Source organism: Amblyraja radiata, chromosome 19, assembly GCF_010909765.2.
Source record: "Amblyraja radiata isolate CabotCenter1 chromosome 19, sAmbRad1.1.pri, whole genome shotgun sequence".
NCBI classification, from domain to species: domain Eukaryota; kingdom Metazoa; phylum Chordata; class Chondrichthyes; order Rajiformes; family Rajidae; genus Amblyraja; species Amblyraja radiata.
In genome coordinates this window covers 37445208-37450960 of record NC_045974.1, presented here as the reverse complement: position 1 = coordinate 37450960, position 5753 = coordinate 37445208, and positions in this window count along the sequence as shown.

Sequence of the window (5753 nt, the reverse complement as noted above, 5' to 3'; positions counted from 1 at the left end):
GTCCAAAAGTTACTTTGGAGACAGTCCCAGTTTTCAACTTGGATGGAGAGCTTTCTTCAGCGATGGCTTTGATCCTGACCCCAAAAATACACTGAGGTCAATGGTGCTTATACTGCAGACAGGTGGGAGATTTACTTTTAATGCTCAGCTGGGCCGCTGAAGGGAATTGTTCATAAGTTCATAACTTCTAGGAGCAGAATTAGGCCATTCGACCCATTAAGTCTACTCCGCCATTCTGTAAAGCTGTGAGATACAAATTTTTTAATCTGCCCAGTTTTTGGAATGCAATTCATTACTTGCTTAAAATTTTGATAATCACATCCCCAGCAAAGTCCAAAATGATTATGGATACCAAGGATGCATTTTTAAGCAGTAGGACTCTATAAATATAAAATTACATGTTCATTCAAACTTGGTGTCTTCCACCTTTGGACAGTCCCTTGGGATTAAGGATGACTTGCTTCCACAATGATCCGTGGGGATTGATGTGTCCTTTGTAGGATTCATAGACTCTACCATTCGAGGGATAGATGCAACATGACAGTTTTGGGCTGAGGGCTGACTGTACACCTGCACATATCTGCTGCTGCTTGACCGTGGCTTCCTTGAGTGTCCAATGTAAAGCACTTCTGATGAAGCATTACCCTGTATGTTATGGTCAGAAGAAGGGTCTCGACCCGAAATGTGACCTATTCCTTCTCGCCACAGATGTTGCCTGTCCAGCTGAGTTACTCCAGCATTTTGTGTCTACCCTGTACGTTATATTAGGCTAACAATATAGCATAGAGTTGGAGGAGTCTAGCAATATTCAAACTGTGTAGGAAGGAACTACAGATGCTGGTTTAAGCCAACGATATCAGCTGATCAGAAAGCACCTCTGGAGAAAAGAAATGTTGTGGCGGGGGCATGAAGGAGTCCAGCCAAAAACTAATCGGACACGAGTTGCGTGCACTAGACGTGTTAATTTTCTCCAATACAGCTCCCTACTCCTCATAGGTCACGGGTGTTGCCCGACTTTAAATACCAACCCAGGTACCAACCCCGTGACTAGCGCCTCCCACACCAAGACACCGCCCTCAAGAGCCGATGGTTCATTGTGCCCTTAGGTTGCCACCAGATGCCACCACATCACCACCCCAGAACCAGAGGCACCGAACTGGACGGGATGCCGAACGAGGCGGCCCAAACGCGTAGATACAATCCCACGCCCCGGGGGCTTGCTTGGTTCGGAAGAATCTCCGGGAGCCCGGGACGGCGGACGCCCGCGACGGGGAAGTTGAGCCACATGGACTGGCTCGCTCAGGTCCAAGTGGGCCGGTTTCAAACGAGCCATAGACACAGTTTCACGCCGGCATCCCATGTCCAAATCAAATGTAGTAGGCCCGTGCTGCAGCACGCGAAAGGAACCTTCATACGGGCGCTGCAAGGGTGACAAGTGGGCCAAAGTATCTGCCATGAGGTTGCATTTCCCAGCAATGTGTCAGACGTCCGTTGTTAACACCGAAATAGCCGCCAGCTGGCGCTGCTGACAGGCAGACCAAGGATCCGAAACCTTCACAAAAGCAAACGAAGAGGCTTGTGGTCCGTGAAGGCTACGAAGGAATGGCCCTCGAGGAAGTACCGGAAGTGTCGCACTGCGAGGTGTAAGGCGAGCAACTCCCGGTCGAATGCGCTGTAGCGCTGCTCAGGTGACGGCTAAAGAAGGAGAGAGGCCGCCAACGGCCATTAACCAACTGTTCCAAAATGCTGCCGACTGCAGACTCCGAGGAATCCACGGTAAGGGCTGTGGGGGCGTCGGCCGACGGATGCACGAGCATAGTCGCCCGAGCCAAGGCCTCCTTCGCCCCTTCAAACGCTGCCATGGCGACAGCGTCCCACTGTATCTCCCGCTGCTTGCCCGTCAGCAACTGGAAAAGCGGCCGCAAAAGTTCGGCAGCCACCGGAATGAACCGGTGGTAAAATGTGATCATCCCTACGAACTCTCAGAGGCCACGTACCGTAGCAGGCCGCAGGAACTGGCGGATTGCCTCAACCCTGTCTGGCAGAGGCACTACTCCATGCCGTGTCACCCGATGCCCCAGGAAGTTGATGGCCCGAAGGCCGAATTGGCACTTGCCAGGATTAATTACGAGGCCATGGTCATTGAGGCGCTAGAAGAGTAGACACAGATGGGCGCAGTGTTCCTCTCGCAAGCGACTTGCCACGAGGACGTCATCCAAGTAGACAAACAGGAAGTCAAGCCCATGGCCCATGGTGTCCATCAGGCTCTGAAAGCCTGTGCGGCGTTCTTGAGGCTGAAGGGCATCCGCAGGAACTCGAACAACCCGAACGGGATGATAATTGCCGTCTTGGGGACATCCTCCGGTCGCACGGGGATCTGGTGATATCCCCGGACTAGGTCGATCTTGGAGAAGAACCTAGCCTCGGACAGATTGGCTGAGAAGTCCTCTATGTGGGGGACAGGGCAACAGTCAGTGGTCGTAGCCTCGTTAAGGCGGTGGTATTCCCCGCATGGCCTCCAGCCGCCGGACACCTTCGGTACCATGTGCAGCGGGGAGGCCCATGGGCTGTTGGAACGTCGAATGATGCCCATGGCCTCCATACTCCGAAACTCCGCCTTTGCTATGAGGAGCTTGTCAGGAGCGAGCCTGCGGGCGCAGGTGTGGAACAGTGGACCCGATGTCAGAATATGGTGCATGACCGTGCCTCAGGCTGGCCGAGCCGAACTTAGGGGAGACAATGTCCGGAAACTCAGCCAGTACCTGGGCGTAGACACTGTCGACAGTCGCTACGGGGTGCTGACTGGCACGATGGGCGCAGTAGAGTGCAAGGAGTATGTTGCAAAACTTGCCTTCAGCGGCGCTGCAGTTCGGTCACTGCCCGTGTGCGCGACTTTGGCGCCTTTGAGAGGGGGGGGCGGGTTTAAAATGCCGTTTTCTCCAGGCTGTTTAAATCGTTGTTGGTTAGCCTGTTTAGTTGCTCAAGAAAAATCGCTCCGACTGCCGTTCTCTGCACTTATTTTTAAACTAAGTTGAATAATTTAATTGTTAAGAGTAAATTAAAAATCATCTTCAAAAGCCGTGAATGCCGACAACGTGACGGATCTCACGTAGGGTACAGGGCAAGGTACGCTGTTTATTTTTACATTAAAAAGTACTTCTTAAGATGCCTTTAATCAAAATTTTAAGTTGCGAGAAGGTGACTTGGAGCCTATCCGAACCGGCAGTATTTTTCCTGCCGACATGGGGTTCAAATTCACTGCAACTGCAACGTTCCAAACCATCGCGTTCCACAAAAGCCCACTCGCAAGATGATTTAAATGGCCATTAATTTACAGCAATTAAACACTAAATTCCTTCCATTTGGCCTATAAATTCAAGACAATGAGATTTAAAAATCATGTTAGATTGTGAATTCTTGTGTGAATGTTATTTGGACATTTAGGCTATTTAAAAATGTAAATCTTTTCTTAAGAAATGGATAGTAATTGAATTTTGGAATTAGCTATAATTAGATAACTAACTAATGATATGCTTTAATTTCAGGTCATCCAAGTAAGATTGTTTAATATTTGTTTCAGAATGCTTCAATCTATAATAACTGAAAATTTATTTCAGTTCTCTTAATTTTTAAGAAAGTTATGACTGTCCTTGATCACAGCTTTTGTGTTAAGTCAATGGAAAAGCAATAGGGAACAAGATGCTAATTTCCGAGTATGAAAATGGCCATAACTTTTTTAATACTGAAGATATGAAAGTGAATTAGGTGTCAAATTAAACTTCTTTTTATGCTTTATCTGATGGGATAAATTGCAGACTTGATTTTTAAAATCTCAAAATTTTGTAACATTGCTACAAGATCTTCTCAAAAGTTGATACGTGGAAGAGACATTGGTCCCTCACGTCCACGAGGAGCGACTGCGCCCGCAAGAAATCTACGCCCAGCAGCGGCTGGGCCACGTCTGCGATGATGAATGGCCAGGTGAAATGGCACGCGCCGAAAATGACAGGAACCGTGCGGGCACCATGTGTGGATTGTATTGTCAATCGCAGCTGTTAACGGGGGGCCCCTCTTACCAGCCCGAAGGTCGAGTCCAGATGGGGGCAGTACGCTGACCTCCGCCCCCGTATCCACCAAGAACCTGAGCCTCGTGCGCTGGTCCCAGACATACAGTCGATGGATCCTGCCGGCCACCGCGGTGACTATCGGCGGCCTGCGCTGCCGTTTCCCGGGAACGAACATGGCTGGCAGCATTGGCGGGCTGCTGAACCCCAGCACTGGTGGTAAAAACACCACATCCTTCTCCTTCAATCTCCTGGGTCCTGCTCAGCCTTCCTCCTCTCCTGTATTACCTGTGGCTCTTGTGGGCGTGGCCCTCTTGTGCGCATGGTCCTGGGTCTCTGGGCCTGCCTGGTCATTGAATCAATCCAATCCAGCGATTCCGGGGATTCCAGCGGTTCCAGGTATTCCAATGCGCCCACAATGCGTCCAATGCTGGTCAGAAATCCACAACTCATTAGCGTGGGCCGATAGCCGGATGGGATTCTCGCAGCTCTCCCCCACGAGCTGCCAACTGATGTCTCGCGGCAACTGCTGCAGGTCAGTAAATTTAAAGAGCAGGCAGGGCAGGTGGTCACCCATGAGCGTGAGCATCTCGTTCATGAGGGCCGAGGGCATCTGGTCACTGAGCCCGCCCATGAGGACCCGACAGGCGCGCTGCATTCGGCTCGGCTCGGCTCGGCCCGTAGATCTGGAGCCTTGAGCCCTGTGTATTTCCTCACGACCGGCGGGTTATCCAGGTAAAGATGACCCGACCGGCCGTCTGCTGGTCAAGGGCGCTTACCACATAGTGAGAGCGGGTCTCATTGGCTGTAACACCGTGGATGTAAAATTGGGATTTGGTCTGTCGAAACCAAACCCCCGGCTGGGAGATCCAAAATGTCAGTAGCTTCTGGGAGACCGCGTTGAGTCCGGCCTCGTAGGTGGCAGCGGCAGCATGCATTTTCTTTTCAAATTTCCCTTTCAGGATTACACTCCTGGGTGTCAAGGTCACCAGTGTGGCGGGGACGTGAAGGAGTCCAGCCAAAAACTAATCGGACACGAGTTGCGTGCACTAGACGTGTTTATTTTTTCCAATACAGCTCCCTACTCCTCAAAGGTCGCGGGTGTTGCCCGGCCTTAAATACAAACTCAGGTACCGACCCCGTGACTAGCGCCTCCCACACCAATACGCCGCCCTCTAGAGCCGATGGTTCGTTGTGCCCTTGGGTTGCCACCAGGTGGCGCCACAATGTGACATTTCGGGTCAACACTCATCAAATGTATTAGGCTCAAAACTGTTCAAGTGCATTTTATGGAAACAGTCTATCAAAGTAATTAATCAATAAGCTTTTCTTTCTTTCCTAAAGACATGGTGTGTTAATTGTTCAGGATGTTCCAATGTAAATTCTGTCTATGGATTGAATCACAATTCAGGAAGGCACAACAAAGCATGCCTCTCTCTCCCAAATTCATGCCCCATGGGCAGACAGTGACTTCTGCAGAGGTTTGGTCAAAGTCAGAGAATAAGGAGGGAAGGGAGTCTTAATAGTTCGCATCACCCCAATATAAAAGAAACAAAGTGCTAGAGCACACGAAACGTCGCCCATTCCTTCTCTCCAGAGATACTGCCTGTCCTGCTGAATTACTCCAGCATTTTGCGTCTACCTTCGATTTAAACCAGCATCTGCAGTTCTTTCTTACACAAAGTGCTA